This window comes from Culex pipiens, chromosome 3 (assembly GCF_016801865.2).
Source record: "Culex pipiens pallens isolate TS chromosome 3, TS_CPP_V2, whole genome shotgun sequence".
In the NCBI taxonomy this organism is placed as follows: domain Eukaryota; kingdom Metazoa; phylum Arthropoda; class Insecta; order Diptera; family Culicidae; genus Culex; species Culex pipiens.
Genome location: NC_068939.1, coordinates 53,742,808 through 53,760,009, shown reverse-complemented (window position 1 = coordinate 53,760,009; position 17,202 = coordinate 53,742,808).

The window sequence follows — 17,202 nt, the reverse complement described above, 5'->3', positions numbered from 1 at the left end:
ATCGCTCCCGATATTCTTCAAGAAAATCAATCTGCTGATGATTTTTTGTGAAATTTTAGATTCCTTTTACCGATCTTTCGTGTGCGAGAGAGGAGAGCCGTGCTCCTTTCGGATTTCTTCTCTTGATGAACGTCCAATGATTTTCTTTTGATGATGATTATTCCATCACTGGATGCCTATGTGCTCTCTTGCTTGTTGGTCTTCCTATCTAGTTATCATAAGAGAGCACAGAGGCATCGGAGTACTGTTTCAAAACATTTACGCTGAATAGAGTGAGAGTGTTGTTAACGACTGAAAGAAAAAAAAAATATCATTTGATGATTTCTGCATCAAAATATCAGAGAGTATGGCATTCGTCACTATAGCTTGTGTAGCAAGAGCATTCCCTTTCTATCACCCTTTCTCTTTTTCTCGTTAACGAATAATCGCCGAAGATTCTTTTGTTTTTTTCCGAAAACCACAATGAAATAACGCGAGAGGTGGATTGGAAATCGACCACACATTGGCAATTTATTTTTGTGGCGGCTTTTGTGGCTACGATCTGTTGAGGGGGGATGATTGTTAATGCGGGTATGAGGAAGAAAAAGAGAATGTCACACGGGATTGTGTTAACACGAGATAGAGACTGGCAATATGTTTTGTTGAGAATCTCGCGACGGAATGAAGGGCAGTGAATATTTGGAGATGATATTTTGGACATGATAATTGTCGCTGAGAACTTAAAGTTTGATATTTTTACAACCCTGAGAGTGAGTTGTTGTTTTTGAATTTATAAGCTAACCCTTTTTTTAACATTTTTCAACCTTTTTGATTTGTTAATACCATGCATAATTTAAAATGCATAACTTAACATAACGCAAAGTAATTGACATTTTATGTAACCTATACTATTCTACGATGGCAAGGTATCAGCTTAAAAATTCATTAAGCCCACATAATTATGTACCTTAAAATATAAAAATTATCATAAATTAACAAAATTATCCCAGTCACGGTGTATTTTTTCGAGACCTCAAAAATAAAAAAAATCGGTATGTCTGATATTTGGCACCGTGAAAATTACCTTTCACATGATCGGCACTGCCTACTAAGATATTTTTTAATGATGATAATTTTTTTTTGAAACATAAAAATTATAACAAGTTTTGACGAAATTCATGAAAATTATTCTATAGCATTCATTAGAAAACTCAGTAGGCAGTGCGCATAATGTAAAAGGAAATTAAATTAAGAAATTTTGGAGAAAGGCACTATTTATTTCAGGAAATTGTGCATATATCTGCTTATAATGAACCAAAACTGATGCTTTTTTATGGAACTTGTTCAGCAAACTGTTCTCCACAATGTGATTCATTCTAAAATGTTTTAAAATGTAATAGTGTGATGTGGCAGCGGATTGAAAAAAATAATTTTCGGAACCTATTGGGTAATAAACAGCATATTTATTAAATAATCCATGTTTTGCATTGTTTAATGCTCAAATTCGTATCCGGGCAATGTGTTGCTGTATTTTCATGACAAATTGTACAAAGAAAAGATTTCTTTTCGGTCTTATCGGGGTTTCCAGAATGGATTTTGGAGTAATTTCAAAGAATGCTATAAATCTGGTAAATTCGGTTCGATTTTTTTTGTGGAGCTCAAATATGGGTCAAATATGATTAGTTAGAGTCCCCAAGGCATATTCATAAGAAGTTTGAGTGATATCAACATGAATGCACCGAATTTCTGTGACTTTTTTGAACAAATATCTAATAAAATCGAAAAATAATCTTCAAAAAAAAGTTGCTTTAGACTTCCTGACGAAATATTTCGGTATACCTCACAAAATGTCGGGAAAGAGCCCTTCTTTCATTAAAAAATAATCCTTTTTCAATTAACTTTTCATCACTCAGAGTTGAATTTCCAGGATTCCAAATTCAAGATTTCGTTGAATACAATATTTTTTAGAGTTGAATTCCCAAAATTCTTATTCAAAGACTTCGTTTTCTTTTAAATATTTTAAAGAGTACCAAAAATGCAGACAAAGGGATGTACGGCAAAAAATATTGCCAATGAGTTATTTTTTATTTTTTGACAAATATCGATTTGTTGATTAACTTAAATTCTTTGCAAATATTTTTTGATATCATTTTCTGATGAAAAATCGTTTTTTTTTAGAAAAGTTCTTCTCATTTTTATAGAAAAAGTGCACAATTTTGGAGCTGATGTTTATTTAATGTTGATTTTGAGAAAAATTATAAATTTTACGATTTTCAAAAGTAGTGCCCATGAGTGCCGAATTCTCGGATTAGTTATCAAACAGACGTAAGAGCCAATGGTAAACAAAGCATTTTTTGCATCAGTATTTGACCTTCTTACAAAAAACCAATTTTAAAAATGCTTTAGATTGTTCATTATTAAAAATTAAAAATATATGAAATTTTGCTACAATTTGGAGAAAATCGAATATCAGTGTCGGAGGTCACGGTGGCTCTTACGGCTTTTTGAAAACTCACCCGAGAATTTATGATTTTTTTTTTCACAAAATACAAGTTGAAGCAAATATTAATCTATAAAGGTGTTGTACTCTTTCAAAAAATTTCAGCTTGCAATTCGATTTAAAAAAAAATCTATATTTTACATTAAAATAAACTTGGTGGACAAATTTAATTAAACTTTTATGTGGCTCAAAAGATAATGCATCAATACAAATAATAAAAAAAAAGATAATAGTTAGTAAAAAAATGGGTTTATTTTTGTTGGAGCTAAAATTTTTGGAGAATTAAATGTTATTTATTTGTCAAAAGAACGCCCTTTGGAAATCCATAGCCAAATAAAAAATATACAAATGAATGAAGCATTTCGTGAATAATTGCTCAAAGGTGCTTTGAGTCCACTTATCAAAAGTTAGTAAAAAATATGTTTTTTTTAATAAGTTTTGTATGTATGACCAAATCATATCCCAAGAATTAATGTCACCCTTGTTGATTAATTAGTCATTCTTCATTTCTGGAGTTTTTTTTTTGAAAAGGTCCTATAAACAAAATTTAAATTTTTTGCTTTTTGGGTGCATTTAGAACCGCCTTGAGTCAGGGGTATGTGAAAACACCCAAAAAGCAAACAATGAAAATTTTGTTTATAGGACCTTTTTAAAAAAAAACTCCAGATTTGTTTTTAACATAAATTTTGAAAGCTGTTTACGCAGACACAGAGAAACCTCTTTTTACGCGGTGACGTTACGCTTTTTATTTCGTTGATTTCTTTAAAACCATACAATATTTTTGCAAGCATGAAAAAGCATTTTGTAGATCTGAACAAAACCTACAAATTGCTTTTAAAAGATTTCAAAAATGTTGCGTCGTTCCAGAGAAATCAACAAATTAGAAAAGCGTAACGCACCGCGTAAAAAGAGGTTTCATTGTAATAAGAAAAGGGGTAAAAAAAAACCCTAGTATTTATTAGTAGACTAAGAGATTTCTATTTGGTAAATATTGGTGCAATAATTGATGTTTGTGCTATAGATAACTTCTTTATTTGTTTGTTTTTTTAATCAAATTATTTTCAACTAATAAGCCGGATGTAAAAAAATATATAAAGGGTAATGTCTTTGATTTGCTAAAATTCATAATAAAAGGGAAACACATAAGAATAGCTGCACCAAACATTAAAAGACCCTCGAATAATCAGTGTAATTCTTACTATCTATTACAAACCATATCTCAGCAGCAAAGTATCAACAGCATCGTTAGAAACAGTGGGCGTTTCCCTGGAAATAAATCTTCTCCTTATCGAAGCGCTTCTCTCCCGCCTCTTTGCCAGCTCTGCAAAGTTTTAACATTTATGAAAGAAAACTGTCCAAAAAGCTGCTTGCACCGGTTTCTTCTGGACCAAAAAGCAGCAGCAGCTATGGGCACTTTATAGAAAAGGTGTACAACACACCGTCCAATATCGAAGCACTTTTTGCGGGCCCAAGTGAAACTTTTAATTATCGCTCCAAGAGAGTGGTGGCCCGAGCGCAAAGTTGTCCAACATTGAAAGAGAATATGGGCAAAATCTTAATGAACGCCCAAGCGCCAAGATAGTTTGGCAGGCAAAACCATCAATTTTAACTCCATGGAAGCCACGCCAGGTGGGCTTGATGTAGTTTTGAGGGTGTTTTATACATTGAACTCGGTTTGATAAATTTATACTTGGAAATAAAATTATCAAACCCACCTTGCGATGCAAGCCAATACCCGCAAAATGCGGTATGGCACCAGGAAAAAGGACATCTTCTTGCTGGGGCGTCTGTGCGCTTCTAAAGTCGAAGATAAGATCTTCGTAAAAGGTAGCAAAAGCGGAGAGGTGGGGAGAAAAAGTTTAAGTCCTTCTTCGCTTCTAATGGTGTCTCCGTCCAATTAGATGCATTTTCTTGCCAGGAAAAAGTCTTACCATTACCGTTTCACAGGGACACGGGGAAAGACGCAGCAGAGAAATGCTTTCAACTATAAATAAATACCAAACGTTTTTGGAGAGAGAGGTTGGAGGGGCCGGCAAAGAAAAGTGCACATAAAACTGCATAAACGATAAGCACGCGAACGCAGGAAGGAGGGAAATGAATTTTCATTAAGGAAAAACGCGAAGATAAATGCAAGTTTCGTTGTTCTTTGGAGAAAGAGTTGTGGGTGGAGGGAGGCTAGAAGGCACCATACCGTTTCTGATTAATTAAAAGAAAACGGTTTTTTTTACTTGGGAAAAAGCTTTTTGATTTATTCGAAAGAAGAAAGGTTTTAATGTTGTACGATGATAATGTTTCTTGTTCCCACTGTTATTAAAATAACTTGTTTTAGATAGGTTGCCAAAATACCAAGCTAAACTTAATATATAGATATTTCATGAAAAATGAATGACATTGGAAAACATCTCTAAGTCTTTGCATCATATCAAAAAGAAGCCAACGACAAACTTGTAAAAAATTTGGCGACCCTTCTGAGAAAAAAATGCTTATTGTGTATCTCAATAACTTCTTTTTTTGCTTGGAATTCAAAATATAAAACACCAACCACTTTATATCCCGTAGTATTTCAATGTATTATTAAATGAGTCTTGTAAAATACATTCAAAAACTATGACCATCACCGAGCAAAAAGATTATCCTCACAAATCTCCAGGTTTCGCGTCTCAAATCCCACTGAAATCTCCCAAAGAGTACCCTTCCCCCTGCCCTTTGTTTGCCACTCAAGTCCAACGTGAACCGTCCCATCTCGCTCTAACGCGCCAGCCCTAGTTTGCTGCTGTCTTGCTTCCGTATAACCACTTGGTATTAGCCAGGATAAGCTGTGGCATCACTTCCGCAAAACAGAACGACGACGAGGACGAGCTGAACGCTGGACGATAGCCAAACCACTTTCCTCACCGATTCGCTTTTCATGGACGAAGTCATTCCGACCAAAAGTTTCGCATCATTAGAATCAATGAGAAACTCATAATCCTCACTTAATTGCCAATCGTCTTGGTCTTTTCTGCTGCGGAAAGGGGGAGCCAATTTTCCGATGATTTGATCCGAATTATGCTCATGAGTTAGTTTTTCCTATTATTACGAGCAATGACGGCCGATGGGAGAGTCCTTAATAAATTTACGACCATATTTGTCAGACTTAAGTAATTTACGAGCGGCGGGTCTAAAGGCGTAATAGTGAAGCGGGTTTATGTTGTAGTTATGCCACGGTTGATATCCTAGATCTTGGATGGGCCTGTGGCATTAATGTGCCAATTAGAGGCGTTTTGGGCGGTTTGCCTGCTGTGGTCAGATATCGAGCAAGTTACGATTATGAGCGAACTGTCTGTATGAAATGAGCTGATTAGAAGTTTGTAATAGTATCACTTTTGTAGATTTTGCTAAATTTGTTCTGAAGGTTAAATCGAGGTGCCCGAATGAACTCATGAGCCCTATACGAAGATATGAAGTGGAGTAAAACAAGCAATTTTGTTTGAGGTCCAAAAACAAAAAAAATGTTAAAAATGCTCGTGTTTTTTTCTAAACTTGATGAAATCCACTTCTCTTGGTTGCATTTGAATGTTTTTTTGTAGCACTTTAAAATGTGCCATACACATCCAGGATTAGTTTTACTTTATCTCATAACTTTTTCAAATTACTGTTAAAATAAATATTTTTAAAACCCTAATATCTTTTTGCAACAGCCTCCAACACCCTGAATCCCTTGGGGTATATTCGTACTGTATTAACTTTTTTGGCCAATCGCAGTTTTTCTCATAGTTTTACGAATTTTCGTTAATCGATTTTTCAAAAATTGCCAACAAGGCGGCATTTTTTGTCTCAATTTTGATAAATTATTGTTGAATTAGATTCATTTCAAAATTTTATTTTTCACTTGAGGACTCCTCTCATCTACAGGTGAGAGTCTAAATTTACACTCTTGCCAGCTTCTAAAAGAACATAAATTTGTACCGTAAAACTAGGTTTGAGATCTTTCCGCAAAATAAAAAGTACAAATCAAATACTTACGGAATAAGGAATCATACTGAACGTGGTAGAGAAGAGTAAAAAATACTTCTGGAAGAAGTTTTCATAAAATATTGATAAGTTAAATAAGTTAGTTAAATGTAATCAAGAAAATGTAGATGAATAGTATTATTTTAACACGTCCACGAGCAAAGCATACCCATCTCGCATCAACCTCATCAATTTGCCTGAAATGTTCAGGGGTTGTTTGTACATGTAAAACTAGCATCTGGCCAAAATATGAGCACTCTCGGTCAACGGGAAGTGGGGCAAATCGGGACACAAAGTTTGAAGGTTCAAAAACGTCAAAAATCATAAAATTCAATTTAAAAATTCTACCATCTGAGACTGAGAACGCTTTGGTTTGGCAGTTTAACATATTAAATAGACACTATTACTTTTAGTGATTTTTTTGGTTGTAAATTTTTGCTCGGCGACCCCTTAGATCTAATTTTCCGGTGATAATTTCATCATATTCATATTCCTGACTCAATTTCACTATAGAAACATGCACAAAAATGTTAATTTTCATCCATTTTAACACTTTAAAAAAATAAAGTTTTAAAAAATCTTCGATTCACATTTATTGAAAATCAAGTTCGTTTCCAAGGATACTTGATGTCACCAGAAAAAAAATAGCTTCTTAATTTTTTTTAGCTTTGAGCTCTTTTTTATTTTAGTTAGAAAACTGTGCTACTTTTTCACTAAAATGCCAATAACTCGCTTTAGATTTAACCAATTGGGATACTTCTCCCTGCATTTTTTTTTGCTTTTTTTAAGCCCTTTCAGATGCATTTTGAATTATGAAATTAAATTAAATTTTGCCAAAGTTACAACCTTCTTAAGATTTTTGACGTTTTTGAACCTTCAAACTTTGTGTCCCGAGTTTCCCCACTTTCGACCCCTGACAAACGACGTCCACTACAAAGGGGTATGCCATGGCCTCGCTCTTAAATGTCATGATTTTCTCAATGAATATGATTTCGAATTGGAAAACGGAATGCATTTTTGGATTCTGTGGATAATTTTTCAATAGGATAAGGTGAAATAAGTTTGTAAATTATAAATATTATGTGTTTTTGAAACATAATTTTAAAAATCTTCTAATTCACAGGCTTTTTCGGTGGAACACATTTCATATAATAATGTGTGATAACTTTTCATTCGTGATTCGAATTCAGTTCATTTTGTAATATTAATCGATCATTTTACAAAAAAAAAAACTAGTTTTATCGAATTCCGGGCAAAATTCTGACTTTTAACAATTTTACCTGAAATTTATTTGTATTTTGTTGAAAAGCTTAGTTAACTAAATATAAAAATAGATTTTTTCATAAAAAACTATATCATCAACCTTAGTTAATGTACATTTGAAGTAAGAATAAAATTTTAACACCTTAAATCTGATTTAAGAAAAAAAAACACTAAGACTAACAAATTATCCTGGGATTCAAAATATGAATTTTTAACGTAACTTTTTTTTTAAACACCACTGAAAAACCTTTTTTTTTTTCAAAAATAGTGCCTTGTATGGCATACCCCAGTACATGTGTTAAAAATAGTAATATTTAGAAAAACATTACCAGTTGAAAAATATTTCAAAAATAATTTGAATTCCTTTCACAATTATTTATTTTGTTTTGTTTACGAAAAGTGACACTCTAAAAGTGGAAAACCCAATAATATGCTTACCTATGATTTTGAATTTAGAAAATCACTTTTTTCTACAAATATTTTCTAATTTTGCCCACCCATAAGGTTACGTAGTTTTTATCAATTTTTTAGAACGAAGACAATTATTTTTTTTTTTTCTGATAGTTTGCATGCTTTATAATCAGACTGCCTCATTAGCTCAAAAGTGATGGAAATGCATATGGGCACATATGAGAAATTTATGCAAACAGGGGCTTTACATCTTCAAAAGAATGAGATTAAGGATAATGTCGAGACTTCTTTGTAAAATTGTCTGAAAACTTTATTTCCGGGTTCCATCTGAAAAAAAATAGAATTTAAAACGTAGTTTTAAGTGATATAATTTAAAATTTCGAGAAATCTTGAATTACTAGATTTCTAAATATTTTTACAAAATCAATTATAACTTAATCATTCAATATCCAATAAAAATTATTCCCATTGTACTTGAATTGCCATTAACTCCGTTGTAACATTTTAATCATTAGCTTCAAATTTTATTCAAGGTGCATAAAAACACAATCCCAAATTCATTTGAAAGAACAATTTGAATAACAATTTAGGAAAAAACTTAATGCTCCTATATCAAAGAAATGTTCAAAGAAAAATGATTTAGGTGTTCAGGTGTTTGAGAGTTTTTACTTACATTGAAAAGGAACAAAAAAAAAGGAAAATCTTTATAAGGGATATTTACAATTCAAATCATTTTCATATATCCTAAAAAAAGGAAATGTACGCCAAATCTCCTTTTGGATATCATTTTTGCTGTACGAAGGTAACCTTGGATTATTATTCACTACAACACATATTTAAGATTTGAATGGTTTTGAACTAACATTTGAGTGTTACTGCATATATTGGAGTTTTATTTTCAGAAGCCAGGTATCAATAGAAGCATTTTTGATAGATTCATTGCTACTTTTCTGTCAGTGACCGGAAATGGAAAAAAATATCTCAAAAGACAATCCCAAAATCAGGAAGACATTTGCCATGAGTCTAAGCAGAGTAACATTATCACAGAACAGAACTCCTTTCCTTGACTCAATTGTACATTATTTAACTTTTTTATTACTGCTCTGGCGGAAATCGCCAAAAGCGATTCGATTCAGTTGCCAAGCCAACCATACTCATGACTTATATTATGTTTATGCAAATGAGGATTTTTATCAATTTTCTCCTCCCCAAACCCTCAACGACACCAGTGCAAATGAACATCATGTTTCCTTTCTGTTTTTTTTTATTCAAAATTTTATTATTCTCATTCCGGTTTTCGCGGTACAAATCACTTTCCTTTTTACTTTCTCCCCCCGCGCGCACTTCCCTCATTTGATTACCACTTGAGGGACGTTTTCCAGTCCAGGACGACGACGGTAAAAGGATGTGTCACATTTGAAATTTTTGTTTCTTCCCACCGGAGCATGTCCTGACGGCCGTGCCACGTGATGATGAGATCGTCTCAATCGAAGACAGCGTCGTCGTCGTTGTTTGCGCTCATTCAATCAGAAAAGAATATTTTTGGAAATGGAACGGAAATCAAAGCATGCCTCGCCGCGGTTCTGTTGATGGTTTCCTGAGGAGACATATGCGACCGCGAGCAGAGAAGCATGCCCTGATAATCATGCGTAACCCAGGAGGCCGCGGAATGGTCTAATTTGCATATTTTAGTCGTTTCGAAAAAAAGGCAGCCATAAAATTGATATTGTTCAATCAGTGCGGCTAGAGTCAGTGAAATGAGCATTACATTTCGAATGTAGTGCTCGAGATGGCATTGAAGAGGCGGAAAATCGTTATGGGTGTTATCTAGCGAAAATTGTTATTTATGGAATGAGTTTATTTTTTGGTTTTGAAAAAGGGGATCTTCATCTTGTTATAGAAATAAAATTTATCTTTGAATTTTTGTTCCTTGCCAAGAATTGTGTTTTCATCAAATACGATTCTGAATAAGTAAACTGAAATGTATGGGTCTTTCTTCTTTGATTTTTTTTATTTTGAAACTTTAGTGGAAAATCAAAATGTAAAAAAGAGGGTTTTCTCATACTAATTCCCATACAAAATTTAAATGCATTGCGTATAGTGTGCAGTCATATTTTTCCAAACGAGCCAGTCTAACAAGCATCACTATATGTCAAAAGTTTGTCTTTTAATTACAAACATTTTGGTTTTCAAACATGTCATGCTTATTGCTAATTTTTTTAATTGTATTAATTTTACGGATTTTTTTTTATTTGAACCGCATTTGTTTTCAAATTGCTGTTTCAAGGAATGCTGTTATAATCATCTTCAATTTTGGATATTTTATTTCAATTTTGGTACAGTATTTTTATTGATTTTTTTTGTTGCTGGAAAGCGCTGTTTTAAGAAAAAATGTTATTAACAAAAAGGCATGTGTAAATTATTTTTGTTAAAAAAACTATTTTCAGCAAAGTTTTGGAAAAAAATGATTATGATGCACTAAAGTGAGTAGTTCAAATTGCTTTTCTTCTTAATGGCGCAAACGTCACGTAGTAAAAGTCATGAAAATTATTAATTTTGCCCATATTAACTTGCTTTTTTCTCACACTAAGAACCAGGTGATTTTCTGCTATTTTTTGTAAGGCACTGACAAGATTTCTCTTCTTATTTTTTTTTCTCGTTCAATTTTGAATTCAAATTTCCTTGATTTTTTTTAAAGTTCATATCCCTACGACTTTGGTGTTGTCGAGAGGTTAGTCAAAAAAAAATAATGTAAAACACCATCATTGTTTATTTGTCAAGCTTATCTAAACTTCACACATTTTTTTTTGCCGTTTTGAATTAACATGTCTCACAGATTTCACAGATTTCAGATTAAGTAAGCTTAATTTATTTTAATAGTTATTGTTTTTTTTTTTTAAATGAGGTAAAACTATAGGAACTGCAATCTGGGGTGACTTAGATAGGGTTTAGATTTTTTCCGTAGGTATTTAAAACCTATCAAAGTCACCCCGGCTATCAATGACACCCCAGTTTACGGTACCCTAGTTTAGCGTTTTTGTTTGGGGGTTAGTTGTAGATATAGTTTCTATTGCACAAAATAGGCAAAACAAACTGAAAAAAATTTGCATTGTCAGGTTTTGTTCGGACGTATTTCAACGTGGATTTTTTTTTATAAAACTAACTTACTACAAACATACTGTAAGGAACCATGCATAAGCCACGTGGACACCTTGGGGGGGGGGGGGGGGGTTGGTGATTATCCACGCTCCATACACGGAAAAAAAGTGTGCGAGAAATCGTGAATTTCGATTCATGAATTCGTGAATAATTTTGTGCATGATTTCGTGATTCCTTTCATGATTTCATGAATTTTATGCATGAAATCGTGCATTAAATGCACGAATTTATGAATTTTATTCATGGCTTTTTTTTACGAATATTCATGAATTTTCCTTCATGAAATCATGCATATCACTGATTTACATGAAGTCATGAAAAATATTCATGATTTTACGATTATTTATGCATGCGTAAATTTTACGCCGTAAAATTTTATTCGCGAATTTATGAATCATGTTTTTCATGATTTCATGAAAGTTTACATGATTTCATGAATAAAATGCATGAATTCGTGCATAACATTCATGGGTTTATGAATTTTTATCCATGTTTATGACGAGTGATCTTGATCAATCAAGAACAGTTTCGTTCGAACTGTCATGTTTGTTTTTCGCTTGCCAGTTCAGCCGCGTGTTTATTTGCCACGAAGTCAATCGTGTTGTGACTTGTCGCGTCCTGTTGTGTTTGCCGGTGAAAGTGGCCGTGATTTGTGGACCCGGGATTTGGAGGTGCTGTCCACCGGAACCGGGAAAAGATCTGCGGCCGTTCCGTTGGAAATGGCAACGGAGCCAAGAGCTAGCAGGAAGAGGATCGAGCGCGGGAGGAGGACCAAGCGGCAAGAGGAGGACCGAGCGGCAGGATGCGTAAAAAGGTAAGATATCTGCAAAAGACGGAACAGTTCCCGGTTTGTTCGCGTGTTTGTTTGAAGTCGAATCAAGGGGAACATGGTCCATAAGACAGTTCCCGGCGTGTTTTATCTCCGCGTGTGGCAGTTTCTTGGTCGCGGACTCGTAGGGATTTCGGTTTTCTGTCAATTGCCGGAGCATTCTACGCGTGTGACAGACAGTGTTTTGGTTTTGGAAACGAAAAAATACCGTTTTTTATCGGTTCCCGTGGATGCGCTGAGTGACATTTCGGTGCATTATTTTGAGCTAGAAAAGGGGACATAGGTAAAGTATGTTAATAATTTTAATGATTTTAATATTGTAAGCATAAGCATTTTTTAAGTATTTAACATATGTAAAGTATTTGAAGTTTATAACGTATTAAAATAATTTTAAGCAATTAAATTTTCTTATTTACTTTAATTTTGTGAAGTATAATAAGTTTTTTGAATTATTATTATTTTTAGGTATCATAAATATGCTAATGAATTAAGGTATTTTTATTTTTCCAGGTATATAAATATTGTGACTTTTAAAAGTTTTTAAGTATTTCAAGTATTTTAAATATTCAAAGTGTTTAAAGTTTGTTGAGTATTTAAATAATTTTAAGCATTTATTTTTTCTAGGTATTTTAATATTGTAAGTATTTGAAATATTTATTTTTTCAGTATGTTAAATATGCTAATGATTTTAAGTTTACTAATTTGTTCAGGTATTTTAATATTATATGTTTTTGAAGTTTTTAAATATTTCAAGTATTTGAAATTAGTGAGGTGTTTAAAGTTTGTTAAGTATTTCAATAATTTTAAGCATTTAATTTTTTCTAGGTATTTTAATATTCTATGTTTTTAAAGTTTTAAGTATTTCAATTATTTGAAATACTTAAATTGTATAAAATTTGTTAAGTATTTGAATAATTTTAAGCATATCATTTTTTCTAGGTTTTTGAATATTTTAAGTATTTCAAGTATTTTAAGATTTTGAAAGATGTTCTTAAAAGTATGTTAAGTATGTTAAAAATTTTAATATTGTATATATTTTTTTTAAAGTATTTAACATATTTAAAGTATTTTAAGTATTTTGAGTATTTTAAGTGTTTAAAGTATTTTAATTATTTTAAGTATTTTAAGTATTTTAAGTATTTTAAGTATTTTAAGTATTTTAAGTATTTTAAGTATTTTAAGTATTTTAAGTATTTTAAGTATTTTAAGTATTTCAAGTATTTTAAGTATTTTAAGTATTTTAAGTATTTTAAGTATTTTAAGTTTTTTTAAGTTTTTTAAGTATTTCAAGTATTTTAAGTATTTTAAGTATTTTAAGTATTTTAAGTATTTTGAGTATTTAAGTATTTTAAGTATTTTAAGTATTTTAAGTATTTTAAGTATTTTAAGTATTTTAAGTATTTTAAGAATTTTAAGTATTATAAGTATTTAAAGTATTATAAGTATTTTATGTATCTTAAGTATTTTAAGTATTTTAAGTATTTTAAGTATTTTAAGTATTTTAAGTATTTTAAGTATTTTAAGTATTTTAAGTATTTTAAGTATTTTAAGTATTTTTAGTATTTTAAGTATTTTAAGTATTTTAAGTATTTTATTTTTTTAAGTATTTAAGTATTTTAAGTATTTTAAGTATTTTAAGTATTTTAAGTATTTTAAGTATTTTAAGTATTTTGAGTATTTTAAGTATTTTAAGTATTTTAAGTATTTTAAGTATTTTAAGTATTTTAAGTATTTTAAGTATTTTAAGTATTTTAAGTATTTTAAGTATTTTAAGTATTTTAATTATTTTAAGTAAAGAGTTGAACCAGTTTTCGGCTAAAAACTCTGTTATGAAGTATACAAAAAAAGTAGTTTAAGTATTATGAGCATTTTATTTATTTTATGTATTTTGCGTATTTCAAATATTTTGAGTTTTTGAAGTATTTAATTAATTTTGCGTATTTTAAATAGTTTGAGTTTTTGAAGTATTTTAAGATTCTAAGATTTGTTGAGTATTTTGAGTATTTTATTTCGTTGTTTTTTTATTTTTCAAATTTTCAATTCAACTCTTTATAACTCTATTTTCGTCAAATTAAAGTGTTTGATCATCTGCATTAACAAAAATTAATCCCATTACTGTAATTAATCACTTTATTGTAATTGGAGTACTTAATGAGACAAAAAAAAATGGCTAAATTATACGAATTATCGATTATTCTATTATGAGTACATCAGACAATCGAGTCTGGACTGCACATGAAATCCCTTAGGTTATTTTGTATTTAATTAAAAATGTTGTTGTATTTTTGTATAGTAACGATCGGTACCAAATTAACGTTTCCGAAATGCTCATGTCAAGTTTTGAATGTTGGTTTTACTAAAGTTATGATTGTATTTTTCATTTATTTAAGGCATTTTTGAACATCACATAACTGGGACCTTTGTAAATTTAGAATTCTTCCGCAGTGACCGGTAATCGGTTCCAAGGTGGCCAGATGGAGCCAAAGTACATTGCCATCACATACAATGGCCACAGTTTTAAATTTCATGAATTTTGATATGTCACAAGACAAGGTTCCTTGCACATTCCGAAATGTCCCCAGTGACCACCAGTAACCGGTGACCGGTTCCAAAGTGGCCAAGTGGGGCCAGAGGACATTAGCATCACATACAATGGCCAAAGTTTTAAATTTCATGAATTTTGATATGTCACAAGACAGGGTTCCTTGCACATTCCAAAATGTCCCCAGTGACCACCGGTAACCGGTGACCGGTTCCATAGTGGCCAGGTGGGGCCAGAGTACATTGGCATTACATAAAATGTCCTCCGTTTTTTCACAAAACAGGGCTCCTTGTCAATTCTGATATTTGCACCCAGTGGAACGATATGGTAAATGTACAGAAAAAGTAATCCGGAAATTGTGAAAATCGTACCATGAAATCGTGAATATTATGAGTTTTACTTTACGAATTTTTGAAGATTGAGATTTCCAAAAAAATGTCCACGTGGTTTGTGGATGGGAACCTAAGGGAACAAGTCAGAAAAATATATCAATCATGAAGATCAGCTCTTACTCAATTTTATACCTTACGAAACAAGACCTTTGAAGCGAATCATAGCAAAAAAAAACAAATTCCTCTTGAGAAGGTAATCAATTTTATTGGATGATAAAGGGTAAATCCTATCGATGACTAACGCGATGAACCTGATTTGCCTTGCATGATGTTTTTTTCTATTTCGCTGCCAACCATCCTGCCATACCGCGTCGTCTCTCCGATCAATTGAGTCATAACTGAAGACGTTGCTGAAAACAATCCGATTTTTCCGGCAAAAAAAGAACAAAACCTACTAGCCCGGATTTTGAATGATACAAACAAATTTACCCTCCCTTTACCCGTTTTGCGCAAGATATCCGATTTGTTTACTCTCAAAAAGACACCCGAAAAAAACAAAAGGTTCACGAAAACATGTGTTTTCCGTAAGTCAATGAAATCTGGAAAAGCCCGCAAAGGGGAGGGAAATCAGCATCAGTCTAATGGTATTTTCCCCTTCAACGTAATGCCGGCTTTCCAGTCAATTCAATCAATTTAGGCCGCTACTCAGCAGGAGGCAGAAGGTGTGGGCAGAGGGTGAGCCACGTTTTGTCCTTATCCTAAACAAATAAATGGACTATGAAAAGACCATTTCATCTTTGGTGATGTGGCAAAGAAAGTTGGTTGTTGGGTGGCCATATGGCTCGCTTTATTAATTATTTCGTTGAATGTCATGCATCTTTGGGAAATCAAACATTCCGGACTAAGGAAAGACGCCTGATATTAGCTAATGATCAACTCTCCAACGTAAATGTCAGTTCAAAAGAAAGTAATCTCCATTTCGACGATGATATTAACTACCTTTGTGTGCAATAGTAAAACAAACATCTTCAAAGTCCGAACTACCGTTTCCAGCGTAAATGTGATTGACTCAAGACAGATCTCTTTGGCAAATATCACAGGCTTGGACAACGTCCAGAGTCAATATCCTTAATTAGAAGCAGCCACGTGTGAACTTGATTACTTTCGTAGTACTTTTCCAAGAAACATGGGCCGTGATATTTATACAGGCTTTAAATTTAAATAAAATAGAAATATTCTCGCCCATAAATTTCCACAAATCAGTGCTTTATTGCAAAAGGTACCGACTACCCCCGGTGGGTATGCAACATCCCATCACATCGCCCCACGGACAGAGGCGAGAGAAAGCTGAACAAGCCACACCGCATAATTCATACAGTCTAATGTGAAATATTGTTTCTGATTTGCAATGAGAGCGAGAGAGACTTTCCTTCTGCAAGATTCATAACCTCGTAACTTGTCTCGGTTCCCAGCGGGCCAATGAAGCAAAAAGGGATACAATTTAATATGACCGCGCGTATGTGGAAAGAAAAAGCCGCGCAGCGAGAAAAGTCTATTCAAATCATTTAAGGCACCACCTCTTCCTGTCATGGTGTGGGCTACGGAAAAAATCCTAAATCAAAATCTCGTTGCCACGGCTCTGACACTGGGCGGCAAAGCAGAGCGAGGGTGCGAAATAGAAAATCAGTCATGATTTAAAAGTTTAGATAAGTATTTATCTTTATTGTCTTATTTGTGGCGTGGTTGCCGAGGCCGATGATGGCATGGAGTCCACGTGTGTCTTGGGGAAATGGTTGGTGAGATACGAGTTAGTCGTAATTTGATGTGTGCTTTTATATTGGGTTTTGTGATTTATTTTTATTTTTTTCTCTTTAAGTCCATCTTTATTATGCAAATTGTATGACGGTTATTTTTAAAGCTTTATTAGAAGAAACAAATTGCTGTTGTGAATATTTAATTTCGAATAAAATTTCAAATTATTTTAAGAATATTAATATCAAGTATTTTTTTATATATTAGCCGAAACCGAATTGAATTCTATTTAGGCACGAACAAAACTTTTTTTTTAATTTCACTGATTGGAAAAAAATGCTTCTAACTCAAACGTCAAAATGCACACCCAAAACTGGCAGCGCTAGTCCGAGAGAATGAGCGAGTCGAGAGAAAAGTGGTACCATTCACGGACGCAGAGAAC